Below are 12,871 nucleotides of genomic sequence, written 5' to 3'. Positions count from 1 at the left end.
GAGTGGGTGGATGGATGGATGTTTCACTACCTGGAGAGAATTTAAGGAGAACTGCGTATTGACCACTCTGGCCTATTTTAACAACTCAAAACACTTACCAACGCTGAGGTAGGGAGGGTAAATTACTGGCTAAATTTGGGGCTGTTTTCCTCACTACTGATTTAGAATGACACTTTGTCCCTTCCTCTTGGGCCCTCCTATTTTACAGTTCATTGTTACAACTCAAGGGAGGAAAGAGGTGGGCACTGGGAAAGGAATGGGTTCAGCCATCTTTTCGGAAAACCCCAGCCCCTTTCCTCTTGGCAGAGGGCAAGAAGTTGACCCCAGCCTTGAGTACTAACCCTCCCAAGTATGTGCTGCCCACTTGCTCTTCCCAGTGTATGCCAAGTCTGGCCCTGTGCATCCGGAAAAAACATTCTGTGTAACCATGAAGGAATGTGTGACAAGGAGCACCACTGAAAGATGTGTTGAAAATGCAGATGTAGATTTAGCAGGCCTGGGGCAGGCTCTGCTGGGCTGCAGATCTAACCTGCTCCCAGGTGATGCTGATACTGCAGGCCAGCCCACCACACGTTGAACAGGGAGGCTTTACACGCCTGCGAACAGCTGAAGCCATGCCTGCAGAGAGCAAAGTCAGGCAGAAACAATGTTGCCCTCTTTCCACTTGCTTCCCCCATGAATCAGGACCCTTAGTCGCTCTGCCATCAATAGCTGAGCGTCTGCAGTCACTCCCTCCCTGCCTTTATCATCACACCTAGGACAATCCATGCTCCTGGTCAAGGAATTTTTCCTCTGCACACCCCCAAAGTTTCCCCATGGTCCTCAAACAAACTCAAGGATGGCCTCTGCACTCACTGCTTATGTGCTCCTCCCGTTAAGACAAAGATGCATGACTCGATAAGATAAGTGAGCCAAACCATTTCCTACACTCCAGGGAGGCATTTTATCTTTGGCTACATCTCAAACTGGAAATTATTTCTTAAGGACCATCATAAAAGGAGGCGAGCCTACACTAGATCACGCCTCCTCTACTTTTTGCAAAACTTAAAGACTAACAGCTCGCAGAATGCTACCATTAGAAAAAAAAATCCTGGACCACAGCAGATGCTGTGGATGTTAATAACAAGCTGCAGATACACCTGCACCTATGTTATGGAACGTGGGATTTACTAATAGCTAATCTGTGTAAACACAATTTAGGAGACAAGCACTTTTTAGTCAATCTAATCACACTATTTAGTAACTAAGTCTAGGCATTAAGGAGGCATACAATAAAGAGGGAAGGGTTCTGAATGGTAAGCTGAAGGATACTTGTCAGAAAAAGTCAAATCATTTACTCCACAGGTTCAGTTATTTTCAACTAATTGGTAAAAAAAAAAAAAAAAAAGACTTTCAAAGACCTGGAACATCCAGAGGAGGAGATTCCTTATCATTTAAATCCAGTTAAGTTATATTCTGGTGGTTCTTTAATTTAGTCATGGATTTACTTCCCCTCAATATTGGAACATCCTTTTCAGGTGTTAGTGCAAAATCCACTTCCTCTGGGAAGATCACCTTCTGCTTTTAAATGTCCTGGCGTATCATTAAGTCTGGACCCGAAGACACCCAAGAACAAATCCAGCTCCAACACTGTCAGACTGGGATGCACAAACATATGCTGCGGGGAGCCCCCAGCACCCCAGGAAAAAACCAGGTGTATCTTTCTTGAGTGCTTTTTGACTCAAGGCAGCAATTTAAAGTATATTTATATTAAAATAAACAAGATGAATCCTTCATTTCTATTCTTCATCAAAGGAAGCACTGAAGTTAACACTGAAAAGCAACAGAAACCTCAGGCTGAACTCCCCAATCCCCCTTTCCAGGGTTCCTTTGCCCTGAAGGTTATGAGAGCAAGTTTCAGAAGCAGCAAGATAATCTATTTCCCAGCTGGAGGCCAAAAGACTTTCCGCAGAAGTCCTACCACTTGTTAGTCATCAGAGAGATTTACAGCGCTTCTCAGCACTCCCCAGGTGAGGCTGGAGGCAGTCATTCCTAGGAGGCTGGACTAGAAGCCCAAACAAGGATGTTAGGAGCTCGTCTCCCACCTCATTCCACCCTCTTCAACCTCATGTGCACTATGAAGAAATACATAATTAAATGAGATCCTCAATGAATAATGAAGCCACACAGCCCTTCATAAACACACGTCAAACCCTTTCTTTAACCAGCTCCACATCACTTGCTATTATATGTAGCTCAGAGGCACCCGACTGACACATATGCTATTATTTACTGTCTCTTTGCTAAAACTCTGAACTTTTCAACACTGCAGTGGCCGCCATTTGGATATACTTAATAGGGAGGCAAGTCAGAATAGGGAACATTTGTTCAGAAAGAAGGAAAGAGATGGGGGAGGAACCCAAAGACCCATTCAACAGTCTGTACTTCAGACACTCACCCAAGACTATCAAATAAAATCTAAGAACCCACATGAGCTCCAGGCTTGGTGGAGACCGTTCTTCTCCTAAAAGAAGCATCCCTCTCTCTGTCCACCCACGAAAACCATGGTGCATACCAAACACAGGTGAGTTAAACAGACCAGGGTCTGTTTTCAAAACCAAGCGTGATTCAATCATGTGTCTGTAGAAGCGGGTCACTGGAACATTATCCCTACATTTATCACACTGCAAGATAGGTGAAAGTCTTGGCTTACTACCTGCAATCCTCACTGAGTGGAAATCAAGGGTTGACCCTCCAATGCCTTTCTCACTTGAGCTTTAAAGGAGAAAAACAGAACTGCCCCATTGGGAAAAGCGGCCACCCACCCACCTGCCCTCCTCAGCCTCTTCCGGGGCTGTATGGGGCAAAAGAACAATCAAATCTACGAAAACGCCAACAGCTGATGGAGGAGGGAAAGCCCCAGGTCTACGCCCCACCTAGGGAGCAGGTGCTCAAAATGGGGAGCCCAGAGGGTTAATTCAAGACTCATCTAACAATTACAGAGATCTACTGTGTGCAAGGTCAGAGGCACGGGCTCAGAAAGAAGAAAGTCCCCATCAGGTAGCAAACAGCAAAAGGCTGCTACTTGGGAACCTGAAAAGTTAGGAACGCCTCTCAACGAGAATAATGCTGTTTTATTTTCAAAGCCCTTTAAATAGGATCTGATTCGACCCTCACAATAAACCTACAAGAAGGATAATAATGGCTATTATATCTGCTTTCTTATCCCTGTTAGGGCTCAAAAAGGTTACCAAGTCACAAATCTAGTCATGTTGGAATGAGACCTGAAAACCCTCCAGGCCATTCAAACTTGTACAGACACTTTCACTCAAAACACTCTTTAATCCTTACAACCAACTAATGAAGTTTGTTTGGATTTTCTTTGTTTGTTTGGGGGGCAATCCCAGAGAGGAGTGCCAGATCAAAGAGGTTAAATAAGGGCTCAAGGTCACACAGCCAGCAAAGACAGAGCAGCCAGAATTTGAATCCAGGTTTCCCACTCCAAGACCAATGTCCTTTTTTAACACACCAGAGAGGAGCATGAGCAACTGAGCCAATACGGAGACACTCTCCATGGAGAGCTGGGGATGGGAAACCAAATCCTACAGGTCCCTGGGGCATTAAACAGGAAACGGCGGGTGCTGGGGCCAAGCTGAAACCCAATTGTTGCCAAACCCACTGCTCACGGACCTGGGCTTTCTAACTCAGCTCAGAATCCCCAAGCCGGGCTCCAGGTGGCTCAGTCCACACCTGCCTGGGCACCTCTGTGATAAAGCTGGGGCCAGAGATCTAACAGCACACAAGCATGATCTTTCCAAACAGAAGAAAAGTGCCATCTGTCACTCCAGATCCAACTCTGAATCTGCTAGCCAACCTGTCATCCTCCACTGAAACTCAGGACACCCTCCTGGTGCAGACTGCTCAGAGCCCACACCGCTCAGTCTGACCACCTCCCTCTCTGCTGCTCTTGCAGTTGGAAACTAGAAAGGACCCTGTTCCTAGCTTGTTTCCCTGGGGTGTATGTCCCACCTCCCCAAGAAATAACCCAAAGACTCCATCCAAAGAACCCATTCGGCCTACACACTCGCAGACACTGACAACATTTACACATTTGCTTGAAGCAAACAAAGTTCTGGGGAAGCATGTCAGAAAAATATTTTTTTTTAATCAGAGGCCTAGACACTCATATTTAGGAGGTGCTCAAAGTGGACGCTGATTTCAGTTTCCGAACAAGTGCAGCGAAGATTTCTGAAACAGGCAGGCTGACCGGGTAGGGGGTATGCCGGCAGCCAAGACCAGGCCGCCGGGCTTCCGACTTGTGCTCCCCTAAACACAACTTTACAAAAGCAGCAGCAATACTTTTCACTGAGTTTCTTGTTACTTGCAGGAGGCTGACCTTGGAGATTCGAAAAGAACTGAAAAACTCAGGTCAAAAAAGTGACGAAGTGAACTTGTTAACTCTCAGGATGGAAAGAAAGCGTCCTAAAAGCCACCTGCTTGGCCCCCAAGCACTCTCAGAAGATGTAGTTTACATTCGTTTTGCGGGTGAGTGGGAATCGGAGTCCCGCTCGCGCTCTGGCCTGGATCAGCTCGGGGCTTTTTGAAGGTCGCTTCACTGTCACTTCGGAGTGCCGAGGCCCGGAATCCAGGCCACGCGGCGAGACCGACACGATGAACTCTGGGCACCTTTCTGTGTCCCTCAGGGCCTCCCGCAGGTGCGGCCGATGCTGAACGCGGGCCGCCCCGCAGGATTCCGGCGCCCGGCCTTTCCCGCCGCCACTTCACGCACTCACACTCCCAAAAGCCCGCGTCCTTCCCCACCCACACCAGAGCCCGAGGCGCCCGAGGCACGGGGTTGGCGGTCCCGCGGCTTACCCTCGAGAGGCGCACGGCGCGCGGCTCCGTAGCAGGCGCGTTCCCGGCAGGTTCCGGCGCGGGACTGCCCGGGCGCTCGGCTCTCCTAGCCGCCGCCTCCTCGTTGTCCTCGGCCCGGCCCCGGCCGCCCGGCGGCTCCAGTTCCCTCCGCAGCAGCCGGCCGGGCGGCACCGGGGCGCACGCGGAGGGCTCGGATTCGGCGCCTTCTCCTCCTCCGGCTGCCCTCCCGCCGACTCGGCGTTCCCGGACTCGGGGGCCGGGTTCCGGGACGCGGGGGTCGTAGGGGCGCTCGCGCTCCCCCACGCTCCCTCCCGCGCCGCCCTCCCGCGTGCAGCCCCTCTCCGGGGACGCCTCTCTCACAGCGCGCGGCCGTCAAGGGCTCGGAGCGCGCGGGGGCGGCGGCCGGGTGGGCCCCGGGGCGGCGGGCGGGGGCGCAGCTGCGGACGGGGGTACTAGCGCGGGCGCCGCGGCGCGGCCTCTCGCCATGGCTCTCGGCGGGCGGGCGCTTCGCACCTCCCCTCCGCGCTGCCGTCACGCCCGACGCGCGCCGAGCCCTCCCCTTCCCCGGCCCCGCCCGCCGGCCCGCTTTTGCCGCCACCTGCGGGCCGCCCTCCAGGATGCCCGCGGGGCGGTGCGCGTCCCCGCCGCCCAGAGCCGCTCCCTTCCTACCTCTCCAACAACCGCAGGTGTCCCGTTCCTGTGCTTTTACCTGCCCCGGGCCTGACGGAGTCCCCGGAGAAATATCTGCGACGGGAAAAACTACCGCAGACCACCACCACCACCACCACCATCACCATCGCTCTCTGCCCAGAACACTTATTTACTTCTAGCACTTCTCGGTGTCGGTCCAGCCAGTCTAAGGGGAGGATGGAACTCACACAGAGACTGCCGCGAACGTAGTCGAAGTCCAGGCGTCCCGTTCCTGCAGGCCTTGCTGTCCCCTAGGAAAGCAACCCTTACGCTTAAACGGGGCTGGGACAGAGATGGTAAGTGAAGGGAATATGGATGGGCAGTCTGAATAATATGCCACCAAAGGGTGAGGGAGGAGGACAGGGGTGTGGGGGACCAGGAAGTAAGTGCTCACAGGCTACTCTATTATGCAAATCACTGTGGACGGTTTAACAGGGAGCAGCACACATGATCTCATTTCCAGTAGAGGCTGCTGAGTCCACAGCGTTGGCCTAGTCTCTGCCCAAAGGTCATCGAGGACATTGGGAAGACACGGAGAAGACTCAGACCAGAATCGAAGACCCAGGGAACCTAAACCATAGAAAACCTGGTTTCCATTACTAGAAGAGGACATGAAGAGACAAAGCATATAGTAAAGATTGGTTTAGGCAAGAATCATCAATGGATGCCAACCCTAGGGGGGATTTTATTGGGGAGCAGTTTATCTGGGTTAATGTGTCTCCCCACAGGTGGTTTAGACTTATTAGTAGCAAGAGAGAAACACTCAGTATACAAAGGGGCAGAGGAACCGCACATTGACTGACCAGGATCAAAACTGACATCATCAATGCAAGCAGATGGCTATCATGTCCTCAGAACACATCACCTATGCAATGTCCCCAGGGAGAATGCATAACCTGAATCTAATGATAATGAAACCTCAGACAAACCCCGAAGAGGAATGTCTATTAAAAGGAGGCAGGGGGTGTATTCTTCAAACATGTCAGTATCACAAAAGAAGGCTTAGGAAATGTTCCAGATTAAAAAGTGCTAAAAAGACCTGACAACTAAATGTGAATCCTGGTCCTAGGCTGGATTCTCTATGGGGCAGAGGGTAAAATGATGTAAAGGACATCCCAATGGCACAACTGGAATCTTGATATTAGATTAAAGTATTGAATCAATGTTAAATTTGCTGCTGTTGATAACTTTGTACTATGGGCATGTACAAGAATATCCCTATTCTTGGAAATGCACACTGAAGTACTGTGAAGGGGTAAAGGGGTGTGATGTATGCAAATTATCTTCAAGTGACTCAGGAAAAAAATGTTGAAGCAAAATAAGTTCAAGTAAATAGGCAAAATATTATCAGTCAATATAGGTACAGGATGTATTGGAATGTTTCTGTAAGTTTGAAATTATTTCCAAATAAAAAGATTTTGAAAAATCAAAGTAGGGGGATAAAGTGAGGTGGGAGGGAGGTAAGAAGTGATTATAAAAGGACAAAACAAGGGATCCTTGTGGTTTTAGAACTTGTGGCTTTGGAACAGGTGATCAAATTTACATAGAATTTAACACTCACACACACGTAAGTACAAGTAAAACTGAGGAAATTGAAGACAGGGTGGATTGTATGAGTGTCAATATAGTTGTGATATATTGAGGTTTTGCAAAATGTTATCGTTAGGGGAAACTGGGCAAAGTATGCTATTTCTTATAATTGAATGTCAATCTACAATTACCTCAAAAATTTCAATTACAAAAAAAAATGATCAAAGTGTATGGCAAGTTTGTGCTGGACCTGTTTCCTAGTGAGGTTCTGTTTTGTTTTGGGGTGGGAGGTAACTAGGTTTTTTGTTTTTTTTTTTTTTAAGTGGAGATGCTTGGGCTTGAACCTAGGACCTCATGCATGCTAAGCTCACAAGCTATTTCCTCCCCATCTCCTCAGTTGGTATAGAGCAGACATGGAGCTGTTATCATACATGAGGGTTTTTTAAGAAAAAAATAAAAAGACTATTTGAAGTATAACTGACAGATCAGGTTCCTTCCAGTTCTGTAATTTAAGAATCCTACAGCTGGGGGATCTTTGAGATCATCTAGTCCAACCTTCTCATTTTCAGGAAACTGCGGGCAGAAAAGTGGTACATGACCAGAGGAGCATCAAATTAGTGGTAGACCCGTAACTACAAGTCTTGTCTGCCAAATACGTCCGATGCTCTTTGCACCTTTACCAGCTGCCTGTCACTCTCTCAATCCATGAGATCCAGTCAAGGTTGGTACAGAATTTTGAAGTCATTCAGTCATATTGAGCCTCTGACTGGGGCTTGGTGGGAGCAGGGTTCTCACATTTGGTTTATGACAGACATGTGGATCCCACTCCTGAGACAGAGGGGCTGATCTCCGTCTTGGACACCCAGCTGGGAGGAAGCAGGTGGCAGGTGGAGCCTCTAGAGTGAATGAGACCCCAGCTATAGGCTCTGAGCTACTTGGGGCTGCTGGTAACCTGGTGCTCCTGCAAGTCAAGCATGCAGGACCCTGGATGGAGGCAGGATGGGCTCATAGAAGAGAAAACAGCAGTTGTCCTGGCAGGTCCCAGACTCATCCAATATCAGGCAGAGGTCTCTGCACCAGAAGCCACTCTGGCCTCCCTTGGGCCACAGATAACCATGATATTCTTTCCCTTTGTCAAATCAAATCAAAATCAACATATGTTTATTGATATTTGCCCTGTGAGGAACTGAGCCCATTTGCTTACAGAGGTGACCACCTAGATTACACACCCTTGGATGGACTTTCTCTCCCTCCCTGTTTTGTGCTTTCTGGTGTCCTGGTTCCTTTTCCCACCTCTGTTCTGTGGGATCACTTCCCAAAAGTGATCACTGCCCTCAAGTTCTTTGGAGAAGAACTTGAGCCAATAAAACTACAATTTTTAGTTCTTTTGTCAGGTTATTTTTTACATTTCCATTTTGGGTCCTGGGCTGTATTTTGGGTTCCTAACAGGGCACAGATCAGATATTCTTTTTTGTATTTTCCCACGGTTACTAATTCAGAGCCTGGCAAATATCAAATTTCCAAAGAAGAAATTAAAAAATACTTTGAGACAAACGACAATGAAAACACAACCACACAAAATCTATGGGATGCAGCAGAAGCAGTCCTAAGAGGGACATTCATAAGGATACAGACATTCCTCAAAAAACAAGGACAATCTCAAGTAAACAACCTAACCTAACACCTAAAAGAATTAGAAGAAGAACAAACAAAACCTAAGGTCAGCAGAAGGAAAGAAATTATAAAGGTCAGGGAGGAAATAAACAAAATAGAGGTTAAAAGAACAATAGAAAAAAATCAATCAAATCAAGAGCTGGTTTTTTGAAAGGGTAAATACAGTTGACACACCTCTGGCCAGGCTCACCAAGGAAAAAAGAGAGGACACAAATATAAGCCCCCTCCAGCTGCCGCGTTGGGGATTGACCCAAGTGGACAACCAAAAACAGCCCATGGCTGTGGAGGGTGTGAGGAAGATCAGGCCACTTCAGGGCCAGCCAGGGAGGCATAGCTTCCATTGCATCCACCTCCACCACCACTGCTGCCCACCAGTAATGTTACAGTGCTATGCTAACACCCCCTTGGAACACAAGCGGGCCCCTCAAATTCAAGGGTGGGGGGTTGCATAACTGAAGGTTAATTATGATCAATATCTCTCAGACAATCTTACAGTTACTATGTGACAAAAAGGAAAAAATGTGTTTTATTCATTTAATAAGTGTATCAGAAATAGACCAATTATGACAAAGCATCAGCTTAAACTGACAGAGAGCATCCTAAAAGACTATGGGGTACACACTGATAACCACCTCCCACACATACATCTTCTGAGAAAAGAACGTGAACCTGCCACCACTCCAGAACGAGAGCAAAGGTCCAATTATGTTATATTCACAGTCACGTTATCGTTGACTGTCTTATCCTGGGGTTTTAATCTAACATTTATTGAGCACATATGCACACCAAGCACTGTACTACGTGCTTGAGTCATATCAGCTCATGGAATCCTCACAGCAACTCTATGGGACAGCTGTTATCATCTGCGGTTTATAGATGAGGAAATTGAACTTCAGGGAACTGAGTTAATTTACCCAAAGTCATACACTGTTGACAAGGTCAGAAGCCAATCCAGGCTCCTTGCCCCATGTGACTAATTAAACAAATTGCTTTTGTTCCCCTGCAAAGTAAAGAAGAGGCAACCTCAGTCTTGGAAGACCGGAAGAATGGTGCGGTGAGGACTGGGATGGGAAAGGAATCCTAAAGTTAAGACATGTAGCCTTTATGTTTATAATGCTGACCCATTACTCATGGATTCCTTAGATGAGAAAAAAAAAGATTAATACCAATAACTTCTTTATAGCATCCAGTGTTACTCTTGAGACTTCAAACACCATCTATGCATGGGTAACTTACAAATTTATACTTCCAGCCCTGGCTTTCCCTCCTGCACTCCACACTCATGTAAACAAACTTCCTCCTTTTATGCTGCCATTGGGATGTCTAATAGGCACCTCAGACTTACTATGCCCTAGGCTGAACTGCTGGGCCTTCCCCAAGTTCTGCTCTTCCAGGCTCCTAGATTTCAGTTGCTCAGGCCAAAAATAGTGTAATCATTTTTAACTTTTCTCTTACTTTCCACCCACTTCTAATCTATCAGCAAGTCTGTTGGTTCTACCGTCAAAATATAATTCAGAATCTATTTCTCATCACCATCACTGCTTCCATCCTATTCCAGACCACACCATCATCTCTCCTGGATTCCTGTAAGGGCCTCCTGAATTCCAGCTTGTTCTCCTGGCCCTCATCTCCCCCAGAGTCCACTGTCAACACAGGAGCCAATGTACTGGGAAATGTGAGTCATATCATGGTTTTCCTCTCTTAAAACTCTCTAATGTCTCCCCAGTTCTCCCAGAATATACACAAAGTCTTCCTTTTGGCCCACTACCTCATTAACAGACTGCCCCCGACCTCATTTTCCTTTTCTTTCCAACTCACTCACTCACTCCCCAGGCACAGTGATCTCCTTGCTCTTTCTTGAACACACCAGGGACATGCTCATCTCGGCACTTTGCACTATTCCCTTCGCCTGGAATACCCCTCCCCCACCTTCTCAAAGAGGCCTCCTTGAACCGTCTCATTTAATGTTGCCACTTTTTACCCCTGGCACCCCAATCCCTTGCTCTGCTCTATTTTTTTCTTATTTAGCACATTTTAAAGTATTATAAAATGTACTTATTGTTTGTTTTCCATCTACTCTTTCCTGATTCCCGAGATAGACTTATTCCCAGGTGTATTCTCAGCACAATGTCTAGAACGTAGTAAGGGCTCAAACATTCATTGAATGATCAAGCCTTCATAATCTAACCAAAGACCCCTCTAACCCAGAGTACATTCACTGATCAACATTTTATTGTTTAGGGGGTGGAGAATGGAATAATTTCTGTTTCTTAAATCCAAGTTAAAAGAGCTTGAGAATCTGTCCTGAACATCTTAACTTCCTTTTCACAGCCCATTATGAAGTGACTATCTATCGAAAACCCGCCAGCTCCTGTTTGTTTGCAACATCCACATTATTATTTTGGGGGTAAAGAGTGTCCCATGTGACTTTCTGATTATGGAATAAAATGACTTCTTATCTCCAAGTTCTTGGATTCTACGTTTCGTTGAATGATTCTGTGGACACCTGCTCAACCTCAGGCTTTCAGGGACTTTGAGCTCTTCTAATCCTCTTTCTAAGCTATAGAGTTCTAATCTCAGTTTAGCCTGATAGAAAGCTACCTCTGCTGTTTTAATTCTCTGGTGGCTCCTATCTAAATATTTGCAAATTCATATGCCTTTCTGAGTTTCTGGTACATATTTTAAGTGTGGTCAACATTATCCTAGCTGTCTGTTTCCTAGTGTTGTGTGTGTAGGTTTTGTTTTATTTTCCCCTGAGGAAGGATTTTTTTATGTAGGGTCCATGGAGGGCCAAGGGTGGGTGTTGGGGTTTATTAGTTAGAGTGGACTAAAGTGATGTCATAAGTAATTCTAAAATGTAATGGCTGAACAGAATGGCTTCTTCCCCTCTGAAGTAACAGCCTAGAGTAATTCCAGATTGTTTCACACACTTATTAAAGGACTTGGGCTAATTTGGCCCTGCCATCTCGATCATCCTGGGCATGGCCATCTCAGTTAGGGGCTGGGGTAAAAATTATGGAGGAGTTTGTATGGGAGGTTTTATGAGTCAGGCTAGGGCACACGTCACTTCTGCTCAAATTTCATTGGCCAGAGGTCTTAATGATGTGGCCACACTTAGCTGCAAGGGAGGCTGGGAAATATAGTCCCAATGAACAACCAGGAAAAAGGGGAGAATTGATTTTGGTGCTCAGCTAGCATTTTCTGTCAAAGGGGGTCTAAGAAATGAGCATATACCCAAAATATGTATATTTTTAATCCACTTATTTTGTGTTATTTTGAAAAACTATAAAGAAAAGTTGCTTTATCCATTAAAACTATAAGCTTATGGTGTTACTTCACTTTATGCTTCACCAGGAAATGTGTGTTGGCCCAGCTGGGTCACATGACTGTAAGGACTTAGGGTGGGAGTCTGTTATCAATGAAAGACGCTATTACATATAGTCTGGCAAGGTATAAGCATCATCACACCACGTTACACATCCGAAATACTCCTTGTGAAGAATTGAGAAAAACCTACTGTGTGGGACTGTGTTGGGGCTCCATCCACATCCCTTGTGGCCTTAGAATTTTGTGCAGCCCATACCAGCTGCCAGCCCCTTCATCTCTTTCACTGACTGCTTCCCCCCACCACTGAAGGCCACTCTACCCAGTACAGTGGCCTGGAAGTTCTCAGGGACTGATGACCTTGTCCTAGAAGTTCCCTTGTGCCTTAGGGCAATGTATGTTTTATTCTAGCTCCCAGATTTCCTCCATGTGATTAAGTTCCAGTTATTTCTGCTTGATTAAACATCCTTCATTAGCGATCTTCCTTTGCCTGTCCCACTTCTCTGCTCCCCTGCCTGTGTTTCCCGGGATCACCAAATAAATTGCTTGCATAGCTCTGGGACTTCTTCTGGAGGAAGCCAAACTAAGACACCTATCCTGCCATGAGTATTACACACATTGGTGTTTGTGCTTAGTACCAACTCTGCTGGAAACTGTCACCATCACATCAAAGAATCTCTATGGAAACTTCTTTAGACAATCTGTGACTATGTCATAATGGGAGAGTTGAGGAGAGGCAGGGTCAGCTGCTTCTGCACTGCAAGGACTCTGAGAAGAAAACAAAAAGTAACAATCTTGC

At 46.7% G+C, this 12,871-nt stretch overlaps 1 protein-coding gene and 1 long non-coding RNA gene across 3 annotated transcripts in view; one reads left to right on the top strand and one right to left on the bottom strand.

Annotated features, from left to right (window-relative positions):
* TRAK1 (trafficking kinesin protein 1) overlaps window positions 1-12,871 on the bottom strand; it is a 201,147-nt gene that overhangs the window by 172,136 nt on the left and 16,140 nt on the right. Inside the window, exon 1 of one of the 2 annotated variants that reach the window (XM_031686769.2) lies at window positions 4,855-5,354. The exons of the other annotated variant lie outside the window; for it this stretch is intronic. The gene's annotated coding sequence lies outside the window, so the exon portion shown is untranslated. Of the gene's footprint in view, window positions 1-4,854; window positions 5,355-12,871 lie in introns of those variants that run through there. 2 annotated transcript variants of the gene reach the window in all.
* LOC140686730 (uncharacterized) lies at window positions 5,354-11,211 on the top strand. The gene is made up of 4 exons (XR_012060585.1): window positions 5,354-5,840; window positions 7,644-7,795; window positions 10,307-10,423; window positions 11,080-11,211. It is a non-coding gene; the product is annotated as an uncharacterized lncRNA (long non-coding RNA).

The sequence above is a fragment of the Vicugna pacos genome, chromosome 17 (assembly GCF_048564905.1).
Source record: "Vicugna pacos chromosome 17, VicPac4, whole genome shotgun sequence".
NCBI lineage: Eukaryota > Metazoa > Chordata > Mammalia > Artiodactyla > Camelidae > Vicugna > Vicugna pacos.
This window is presented reverse-complemented; position numbering and strand designations above follow the sequence as displayed.